This window comes from Mustela lutreola, chromosome 15 (assembly GCF_030435805.1).
Source record: "Mustela lutreola isolate mMusLut2 chromosome 15, mMusLut2.pri, whole genome shotgun sequence".
In the NCBI taxonomy this organism is placed as follows: domain Eukaryota; kingdom Metazoa; phylum Chordata; class Mammalia; order Carnivora; family Mustelidae; genus Mustela; species Mustela lutreola.
In genome coordinates this window covers 41193085-41203490 of record NC_081304.1, presented here as the reverse complement: position 1 = coordinate 41203490, position 10406 = coordinate 41193085, and the positions used below count along the sequence as shown (strand labels likewise).

General features: G+C 43.7%; 1 pseudogene; it reads right to left on the bottom strand.

The window, feature by feature from the left end:
- Positions 1-665: 665 nt before the first annotated feature.
- Positions 666-1395, bottom strand: LOC131815626 (large ribosomal subunit protein uL11-like; annotated as a pseudogene).
- Positions 1396-10406: the final 9011 nt, after the last annotated feature.

Below are 10406 nucleotides of genomic sequence, written 5' to 3'. Positions count from 1 at the left end.
CTGGAACAGCAGACAAGCTGAGGAAATGGATTCTCCCTGAAAGTCTCCAGAAGGAACCAGCCCTTCCAACACTTGGCTATATCCCAGTGAACTATAAGATAACAAATTAGTGCTGTTAAGGGGCGCCTGGGTGGCTCAGTCGGTTAAGCATCTGCCTTTGGCTCGGGTCATGATCCTAGGTCCTGGGATTGAGTCCCCCAACGGGCTCCCTGCTTAACAAAGAGGCTGCTTCTCCCTCTCCCACTCCCACTCCCGCTGCCTGTGCTCTCTTGTTTTCTCTCTGTCAAAGAAATAAATAAAATCTCTTAAAAAAAAAAAAAAAGATAACTGGGGCGCCGGGGTGGCTCAGTGGGTTAAGCCTCTCTTCCTTTGGCTCAGGTCATGATCTCAGGGTTCTGGGATAGAGACCCACATCAGGCTCTCTGCTTAGCAGGGAGCCTGCTTCCCTCTCTCTCTCCCTGCCTCTCTGCCTACTTGTGGTCTCTCTCTCTGTCAAATAAATAAATAAAATCTTAAAAATATATATAACAAATTAGCACTGTTTTAAGTCAATTTGTTACAGCAGCAATAAAAAACTGACTAGGCCAGGGGTCTAGCATTTGCATACTTGAGTTTTATTTTGGTTGTCAAATGATCCCTTATTGAAATATTTTCTTTCGTTATTCTTAACTAGCAGGGCATCCCACGGCCCCACTGTTGAGGTCACCTGTGGGGTTGGGAAGGTGATGGTATCAACATTGCAGCGCACAGACTGGGCAGTCCTTGGGGGCTGTCAGTGCTTCCAGAGAGTTCTCTGGCTGAAGATTGGTGCCGCATCTGTCGCGCATTGCTGATAATCTCATCAAAAGTGATATTTCCGGGGCACCTGGGTGGCTCAGTGGGTTAAGCCGCTGCCTTGGGCTCTGGTCATGATCTCAGGGTCCTGGGATCGAGTCCCGCATCGGGCTCTCTGCTCAGCGGGGAGCCTGCTTCCTCCTCTCTCTCTCTCTGCCTGCCTCTCTGCCTACTTGTGATCTCTCTCTGTCAAAAAAAAAAAAAAAAGTGATGTTTCCACTGTGCTTCTTTTTTTTTTTTTTCCTGCTTCTTTCAGTCTCTTGGCAGTTCCTTGGGGGCTTGGATAAGCAGGACAGAGGCGGAAGGTCCCACTTCAGTTTGGGCCTGTCTGTTGTGAATGGCCAGTTTCACGGTCATCCTCAGACCTTTCCAATCTCCAGTTGCCTTGGCCACGTCATCACCAGCCTTTTCTGGAGACAGCCCCAGGGGGCCGATCTCTGGAGCCAGAGCAGAAGTGGCACTGACTTCACTACCGGTGCACTTCGGGTACACGACTTTGATCTCCTTGGGGTCAAACTTAGGCGGCCTGGGGAAGGCAGCTGGTGTAGGATGAACCCGGATTCAGGACAACCGAGCACAGTCTGTGTGCTCTATTCTTGAGGAGGACAGGAAGTAAGTAACTTAAGCACTTGATGGTTCCGCCTATTAGCTGAATATTGAGGCAAGTTCCCTGATCTGTTCAGAAGAGGTCATTACATTTTGCCAGGAGTATAGAAGAGGAAACAGAGAAAATTAAGAAATTAAAGAAAAATGACAAGAGAAGTGGCAATGGGGCCACGGTCACGCAGAGAACATGCCATGAGAGCAGTGTGTGTAGGGAGAAAGAATTTGACATTATGATGCAAAACCAACAAGAACAAAGACAGATGAGAACCAGGTACAACTGAAGCCCATCGTCAGCCAGGCTCTCACCTGCACACAGTCATTTCTCATTAATTCAAAATCCATCTGGAGCTAGATCTCAGTGCTCTTCTTAATTACTTCTTTCAAGATATTTTCATAATTGTAATTGAACATACCCCTCTGGGTGCCACCCTAGAAGCGAATATGGTAATGACCATACATAGCACACTGAGCTTACCTGCACACCTTTCAACTCTCCCATTACAGTTTAGAGGGAACACTCTGACAGGGAGGCTCACCTGTCATCCTTCATAAAGACCCAAGTGAGAATTCTCTTCTGTGAAACTTCTCATTTCATCAGTTCCTTCTGCCTATTCCTCACAGAAGTCGGGCCATAGGGGTACTCGGGTGGCTCAGTCGATTGTCTGCGTTCGGCTCAGGTCATGATCTCCGGGGTGCTGGGATGGAGCCCTGTGTCAGGCTCCCTCCTTGGTGGGGAGTCTGCTTCTACCTCTCCCTCCGTGTTCTCTCTCTCTCTCTCTCTCTCTCTCTCTCTCATAAATAAATAAATAAATAAAATCTTAAAAAAAAAAAAAAAAGTCTTGCTACCAAAAAGAAAATTAAGCCCTTAGGGAAAAACAAAAACACATGCACACACAAAAACAGACAAAAAACCCAAATAGGTTTCCATTCATGTGGCATCTTTCAGGATGATTGCATTTTGAAGGCATGGACAAGGTTTTTATACATGCTGTTCATTTTCCCTTAGTGGTCTGGATATTTAATAAAGAAAGCTTTTGGGGCACCTGGGTGGCTCAGTCAGTTAAGCAACTGCCTTCAGCTCAGGTCATGAACCTGGAGTCCCAGGATTGAGTCTCACCTCAGGCTCCCAGCTCCGCAGGGAGTCTGCTTCTCCCTCCGCTACCCTCTCATGCTCTCCCTTACTCACTCTCTCTTTCAAATAAATAAATAAAATCTTTTAAAACATAAAAAAAAAATAAAAAAGCTTTTGACTGAGGTGTTTTGGATCATTCTGTTGATTACTGTATTGGTCATTTTTATAATTACTGTGTTCTCAGTTGCAGATAACAGAATCCACATTGGCCAGTTTTCATAGAACACGATTAGAGCAGAGTCTTAGGTAGTTTATTTGTTTTTTTACTTTTTTATTTTTAAAATATTTTATTTATTTATTTGACAGGGAGAGAGCACAAGCAAGGGGGAGTAGCAGGAAGAGGGAAAAGCAGACTTCCGGCAGAGCAGGACCCCGGGACCATGACCTGAGCCGAAGGCAGACACTTAACCGACTGAGCCACTCAGGGACCCCGAGTCTTAGACAGTTTAAACGATTTCCAGGAGTGATAGGGAAACAGGTTAGGACACCCGACAGCTGGAAGAGTCCCAGGAGAAATACCTGATCAGGAACATTATGGCTCCCGTGGAAACCCATTGCTGCTACTCTCCACTCAATACCTATGATGCTAGAGGCAGGACCCTGGAATATCTACCAAAGCTTCTTCACCATCATACTTGCAAAAAGATGGATCCACCCCTCCATTTGAATCCCCTTCACAGCTGGGGCACATGGGCATCGGTTCACCAGGAGCTGGGTCACACGCAGAACTGTCTCTACAAGAGAGTCCAGGCACTGGAGTGGGGGTTGTGTGGGCCCATCTGTGGAACCCAGGCACCGTATCTACTTCTGGCAATTTGTGTGGAAGAATGGTGGTCATCATGAGGGTCACAAGGAGAGTGATATCTAGCATTTTTTGGAGTGCTTTCTGCATCTAGCACCATGCTGAATATTTTATGTGCTTTGATATGCATAATCCTCAAAGCAACACTATGAAGTAGGTACTATTTATATCCTTGCATGATGCAAGAGAGTTAATTAACTGGTCCAAGTCTCATAGTAAGTCGAGTTGGGATTCAAACTCACGTCTGTTTAAAATCAAAGTCTGTTTTCAGCTAGTGTGTTGATGATAGTGGCTTCATTATTCTCTTTTTAGTCAGTCTGTGAAGGCCGGCTTGACAAGCTAATTTGCCTCTCCCCAGTTTCTAGAAGGCTTCTGCAAACACTGGGATGCTGTTACTGGTGTAACTGGGAAAAGAAATTGAAATTCTGAATGTAAAATGCAAAGGAAGGGGGTACATTCGACCTGTCCTGGGTTAGGTTACCTTTGTGTCAGATGTAAAGTGACCAGCCAATGACAGGAGATGCACCGAATGGAAAAAGTCAGCTAAAAGAATGTCCCTCCGAAGAGGATGGAAAAAGCATTAAATTCCTGTATCAGGTACAGTCTGCGTAGGTTACTTTATATGAAGGCGGGGCAGAGCTTAAAAAGACTAAACGTAACTCTAGGCAAAACTTAAATGATTTTCTTCCCTTCTTTAATTTCTAATCCAGGCAGACAGGACAGGACAAGTAGTTGCCCAAAGATCCTGCTGCCTTTGGAGCCTCCAGGCTGAGCTGCAAGTGTAATTAACATTCCAAGGTGTGAATTATTTCCCTGCGGTATGTGCCCCACAGCATCTGACTGTGATCACAAAAGCTGAGCTGCGGCTCTCTCCATGGAAAGTGTACACATTAAAGATACACAGAAAACTTCTTCAAACTTATAAATCCAAACATTGCGTGCTGTGTGGACCCGCTGACTTATAGAATGGGGGATCGTTTCCAAAGAGCGCGGAGTTCAGTGTGTTCCACTTGTTCCTAAGTTAAAACACACGCAAAAAAAAAACCAAACCAAAACAAAACAAAACCTCAAAAACTGAGACTCAAACCAACTCCACTGTAGTCATGCTTCAATCTCACTCTAAACTTGTGTCATCTGGTTGAATGAACTGAGGCCCACAGGGAATTGGGCCCCACAAATCCCTGGGCCTCCTGGTATCTGGGGGATCCCCAGTCACAGCCCTGAACTGGCCTCCTTCAAGCTAAGGTATTTTCCTTTTTGTGCACAGAACAGTATTTTCCATAGTGTACAGTGGAAGTCACTAGCGGGAGGGTGTGCATAAATGGGCTTTGAATGGTATAGGAACAAGTTATGTTTCATTTTCATACTTGTGAGTTTAAATATGTACCAAGAAAAATGTAGAACACCAAATATGAGATTCCTGGATCCTGCTTATTAACAAGGCTGGGAGTTATTATCAAAGGAGAGAACCCCTGCTGGGAACTAAGCAGGTATTAAGCAGGTAGCTGTTAAATGAATAAATATAATGGTGCTCTGGTTGGCAAAACTAAAAATTGTTGTGGCGCCTAGATGGCTCAGTGGGTTAAGCCTCTGCCTTCAGCTCAGGTCATGATCTCAGGGTCTTGGGATCGAGTCCTGCATCGGGCGCTGCTCGGCAGGGAGCCTGCTTTCCCCTCTCTCTCTGCCTGCTTCTCTGCCTACTTGTGATCTCTCTGTCAAATAAATAAATAAAATATTTTTTAAAAATAAAGCTAGTTCTAAAATAAAAAGGGCAATTTAAATATTAAAAAAAAAAAACAAAACCTAAGCTAAAAATCGTTCAGGCTGTCCCATAGTGAAGGCATGCTGGCAACTGTCAAAGGGAACAATGGCAGGATTCAGGTGCCTACTCTGTTACTGTTGAGCTGGGGAGATCTTGAACAAGTCGCTCCTCTCTGGCAAACTTCAGACTCTAAAATAAGAGGAGGTATTGGGGGCATGTTGGACCATGGTGGGTATCCTTATTCCAGGAGTAAGGGCCCTCCATGATATATCAGGTGCTGGCTCAGGAAGGAGGGTGAAGCCAGCAATCCAGGCTCCTAGTCTCCCCAAACCCCTACCCCAGCTCCAGCCTCAGCAGCTTTCACTGGTTATCCGTATCAGGCTTTTAACAGAAAAATAGAAAGCACCGAGAGAAAAAAAGAAAGCAAATTATAGAATGTTTTTGGGCAGCTTTTTAAACACAACCAGCCTGTTCAACCATTCTATTTGTTCTAAAATCTAAGGGAGAGGGAAACTGAATGACCCTTAAGTTGGTTAAGCGTCTGCCATTGGCTCAGGTCATGATCCCAGGGGCCTGGATCAGCCCTAAGTTGGGCTCCCTGCTCAGTGGGGAGTCTGCCTCTCCCTCTGCCCCTCCTCCAGCCCCCAAATAAATAAATAAAATCTTTAAAAAAAATAAAGTCTAAGGGAGAATACAAAATTACCTTTAGTTAACTATCCATTGTAGCTTGTATATTAACATAAGGTCAAATTTATAGTAAGTAAATTTGAATAGAGCTATATTTCCAACTATGTGGTGTACACATTTTTAAATGCTTTGAAGCCCCTTGAGTGTATACTGCTATAGAGCATAATCTTACATTTTACATCTATTTTAAAAGATAGAGAAGTTTATAGTTGCTGTATCTGTTTATCTGATGCATTGCTGATCACATCAAAGTGTATTAGCTTCAGGGTGCCTGGGTGGCTCAGTGGTTAAGTGTCTGCCTTTGGCTCAGGTCACGATCATGGGATCAAGCCCTGCATTGGGCTCCTGGCTCAGCAGGGAGTCTGCTTCCCCCTCTCCCTCTGCCTCTTCCCCTGCTCCGGCTCTCTCTCTATCTGTCTCAAATAAAGAAATAAAATCCTTAAAAAAATTGTTTAAAAAATGTATTCGCTTCATAGTCCTAAGTCAAGAACATGATTTCCAATTACTACATTATTTATGTGAGAAAATATCTTTTTAAAAAAAAATCATTTTGGCACAATAGTTAAATGCACAGTCTTTATGATTAGAGAGTTTGGGTTCAAATCTTCATTCTCACTACTGTGACCCTTTCTCTCTCTACATCTCACTCTCTGGACATATAAGATAGAGAAAATAATAATTAATAATTAACTGACAGGGTCGTTGCCCTGGTGCCTATAAACTACTCAGCACAGTGCCTGGCGGCACATAGTAAGTGGGATGATGATATTGAGAGGGATAAGAATTTCTTGTTTCCTATTAACCCTTCTCTTTTTTAACCCTCTCCCCTCCACGTGACTCACAACCTTCCTCCTCTCACTCTGATCATTTATTTCAATACTCACTTTTTTAGAATTTTTAAAAATATTTTTGTGTTATGCTATGAGACTTTGACTCTTCTTTTTATTTATTTATTTTTGAGAGAGGGAGAACACTAGTGTGCGAGAGGAATAGGGGCAGGGCAGAGGGAAAGGGAGAAAGAGAATCTCAAGAAGACTTGCCACTGAGCGGGGAGTCTGAAATGGGGCTTGATCTTACAACCTTGAGATCATCACCTGAGCCGAAATTAAGAGTCGGATGCTTAACTGACTGAGCCACATGGCCGCTCCACTATTTTAGAATTTTGATCACAATCACTTTACTTAATGATGGTGCATTTGATAATTTATTTAACAAGTTAATGATACAAGTTTTGGATGCCCTCTAGACTTAGAGGGTGCCTACGAGTGCGCCTGGCAAGTAAAACAAGAAGGGGTATGATAAGCAATGAGACTGACTTTCCTAAGAAATTCAACTCAGTTCAGTGGTTCAATTCCTCCTGTGTGTCTAGCACTGTGCTGGAGAATCGTATATCCTGAATTTAATAAACTACCACCATTTTTAAAGAGTCCCACTTTTTAATTCTAAAATACAGTTACCATACCTATGGGAACGTTGCTTTGCTTAGAAATACATGAGGATCATGAACTTGTTCTTACCACCTTGGGACTCTACTGTAAAGCAGTGAAGGCTTGCTCTGTAGGGACCAAAGATAAGCCCTTTATATTGGGATGAGATGGCTATCTCCACATTTAGCAAAGTATGTTATTAGTATTTCATGATGAAGGGTTTTGTTCCTGAATGTCCCGTCATTAGAGCAATATTGTTACACTGGTTCTTTTCTTCTTTTTGGTGGTGGTTATTTGTAACACTTCCCAGAGCCTCCAATAAGCTCCAATAAGCTCCAAATTACAGTGCGTACTATAATTTCCTAAAAGGAAGCTATAGTCATGTTTGCTAAACATATTTGGCCCTAGCAGCCTTTCCTGAGGAGCATCTCCTGCATGAGAGTGGAGTCGTGCTCTGAGCAATGCTGACCTGCTTTTATTCTCGGACCAGCCTGCGGGCAGTGATTTGGTCTAGTTGGTCATGTGGGTGCTAAAGAACTTTCTTAGGAAAGTCATTCTCATTGTTTATCACACCCCTCTTGTTCTACTTGTCTGGCGCACTCACAGGCACCCTCTAAGTATATAGGGCATCTGAAACTTTGTATCATTAACTTGTTAAATAAATTATCAAATGTGTCAGTACTGTCAAGATGATTTTACACACACACACACACACACACACACACATATATATATATGTCAAGTCATATATATGTCAAGTCATTGTGTAGTATCTTAAACTTACACAGAGCTGTATGTCAATGACTCAATAAAACTGGAGGAAAGGCAACTTGAAAAAAATTTTGGTAGAAACCCACAGAATCCCTGCCAGAAGACTTAAGCATCAAAGAAAGAAATCTTACATGTGGTGAGGATTACAGGAAGGGGGGAGTAACTCATCTTGGGAGGTATTGCTTTTCTCCTAGCCCATGAGGACCAATAAATAATAATGAAGACGCTTTTTACTTACCAGGCACTGTGCTATGCACCCTCCATAAGTTAACTCAATTACTTTCTCACAGCATTGCTATGTATTGATATCATCATTTCCATTTTGTAATAAAACAAAACAAAACAGAAGTTTAGAGAAACTTAAGTAACTCATGTGCAGTCAGTTCTGAATTCAAATTGAAATCTCCAGCACCAAAGCTCATGGCTTTAAACAAAAAAGAGGGGAAACACAAGTATACATAAGCACAATTATATAAAAATGGACAATCTGGATAATCCTCTAGCCTTGCATAACTCTAGCTGCCAGGACTTTAAGTCAGGTCAGAGCCCCCAGCATGTATGGCCCAAAGTGATCGTATTAATTTCTCATACCTTAAGATAAGTCATGCTGTGATAATACCTGATACTTAAGGAGTGTTTCCTGGGTGCCAGGCACTGGTAAGATCTTCATAAGCATTATCTCACTTAAATTTCAAAGTCCAGGGGCGCCTGGGTGGCTCAGTGGGTTAAGCCTCTGCCTTCTGCTCAGGTCATGATCTCAGGGTCCTGGGATTGAGCCCTGTATCGGGCTCTCTGCTCAGCAGGGAGCCTGCTCACCCCCCCCCACCTTTGTCTGCCTCTCTGCCTACTTGTGATCTCTCTCTGTCAAATCAATAAATAAAATCTTTTTTTTTTTTAAAGATTTTATTTATTGATTTGACAGAGAGAGATGACAAGCAGGCAGAGAGGCAGGCAGAGAGAGAGGAGGAAGCAGGCTCCCTGCTAAGCAGAGAGCCCGATGCGGGACTCGACCCCAGGACCCTGAGATCATGACCTGAGCTGAAGGCAGCGGCTTAACCCACTGAGCCACCCAGGCGCCCCAATAAATAAAATCTTAAAAAAAAATTCGAAGTCCAAAGCTGTGAGGCACATACTATAATGACCCCATTTCACAGATGAGCATAGGCTCATTTGCTTACCCATGGCCACACAGCTAGGAAATGGCAGACTTGGCCTTCAAACCAAAACTTGAACTTGGTCTGAGTCCAAGACAAGTACTTAAACCCACTTTCCTATACCACCCCCACAAAGTACTGCATGACAAATTGAATAGTCTCAGTGAAATGTCCTTTAAAAAATCTACCATGTTTCTGAATTAAGATGGGAAGTACATAGAAATATTAGTCCTGAGCACCTGGGTGGCTCAGTTGGTTAGGCAACTGCCTTCAGCTCAGGTCATGATCCCAGAGTCCTGGGATCGAGTCCCACATCGGGCTCCCTGCTCCACGGGGAGTCTGCTTCTCCCTCTGACCTTCTCCTCTCTCATGCTCTCTCTCACTGTCTCTCTGTCAAATAAATAAATAAAATCTTTAAAAAATATATTAGTCCTTTTTCTAGATATTTCAAAACTGTGAACATCTGGTGTTTTTTTGTTTTTGTTTTTTCCTATGCAACACCTAAATCTCATTCTTATTTAGTGGGAATTCCACTTTTGGAAGATCTTGACAGACACCAGTCCCCCAAACCCCAGCCTGTAGAAGCTAAAAAAGGCCAGACTTTTTCTTTCCTGACTCCTGGCTCCGCCAATGGGATGTTCCATCTGGGAATGGTGACCACGGAGGGCGTGATGATGTCAAGACATGGAACCTTTGGGAGTGCTCACAACAGTGCCCGTGGAGTGGACAGGCCAGGGGCTGTGGCCGTGAGTAATGCTCCTGTGTCATGTCTTTGGCTGGGTTTCCTGCTGACTCACATCCATTGGTTCTTTCCTGTTTTCTGGGGCCGGTTACCCGGTTTACCCTCCTATTCTGTGACCCACCAATATCCTGCTAGTGCACTTCCTTTCTGTTTAGGTAAACTGTTTGTGACTCCAGATGTGTACATCCGAGAGCCTGACATGCACAAAATGACTCACACATTTGGAATTGTACAGCTGGAGCCAAGATGAACTTTTGTCTTAGACTTCTATAGCAGATTAAAAAGTGTCTTCTTTTCTGAGATGCAAGGTGAAGGACACAGCTATGGCTTTGTACTTGGGCAACAACCATCTTTTGTACTTTGGGGCTATGAGCAGTAAGTTCCAGTTTCTCAGCAGGGCCTCCAGGGCTTTGACCAGAATGGCCCTGTGCATGGCTCTGTTTCTGCTACTCTCCTAGACTAGACCTGTACTTCAGCCAACTTGGCCTT